Below are 1,159 nucleotides of genomic sequence, written 5' to 3'. Positions count from 1 at the left end.
ATCATCATATCATACCCAATGCAAAACACATTAAGTCGACTATTCCGGAAGCGTGTAGCCTACATGAAATGTTCGACAAGCCTGAATTCAGGCCGAGATGACAGTCCACCCACATACGTCGAAGAAGTCAGTCTTGCAGGACGGAGGATCGTCTTTTCCCGCCCCCTGGGATCTCCTCGGCGTACATGCTGCAGACGACCGCCGACAAAGCAGTATGCGCTGGCACACGCCCTGGTGACGTGCTTATGAGTAGGCAGCAAAACAGCTCGCTAGCCCAGGCTGATCGTACTCGGAGGAGGAGCGAGTATCACGATTATGCGGGCACCGTCGTCGCATAGCGATCACATGGTGCGACGCTAACAGAGACGTCGCCCGACCGGCCGAGCGACTCGTCTGAGAGAAGCGTACAATCACCAAGCTCAATTGACACCCGCTAATCAAGACTTCAACTGAATCGATAGGTAACTTTACAATAACGCGAAGTATAATCGTCGTTCAAAGTAGTAAGTTACCGCCCCCCCCCCATTTCATACATCTTATTTATGTGATACTTCTAGCCGATAATAGGGATCGCGAAAACTCCTAATCTTACTATCCTGAGAATTATATTTGCGAGCAACATATTGGAGACAAACATGCGTCAAGAAAATATAATCTCATAGTACCTTCATCAATACGATGTTATCAACATTTAATATAGAAATTACTATGCTAAGGAAATTGATATTGACATATATAACATCAGCCAAACAAAAACAACAACAATCCCCTAACTAATCTACAATAGATAATAATAGGTCAAATGATGTACTATACTTACGTATGTTTTTAATATACCAAGAGGCATTACTGAAGAACTCAGCACCGTCTCCTCAACACGGAACGGAAGTACGAACACACACAAAGCATGAACTATAAGATACAGCTAAAAAACGTAAGACAAACCCCCCCCAATGCGAGAAAACAAAACAATAACATATGTCTGTACCTAATTATAGCGAAGAAAATATGCGAGCAAAAATAAATGACTGCATCTGCTTTCGGTGCTAATTGACTTTATCGCGTCTCAATCATGTGCGCGACGAAAATATTTATGAAGCGACGCAAGCATCACGATGCTCCCATTACCTCCTCGCCCTTACTACGCATAGATTAGCCA

This window comes from Penaeus monodon, chromosome 21, assembly GCF_015228065.2.
Source record: "Penaeus monodon isolate SGIC_2016 chromosome 21, NSTDA_Pmon_1, whole genome shotgun sequence".
NCBI classification, from domain to species: Eukaryota; Metazoa; Arthropoda; class Malacostraca; order Decapoda; family Penaeidae; genus Penaeus; species Penaeus monodon.
Note: the sequence above shows the minus strand (reverse complement) of the source record.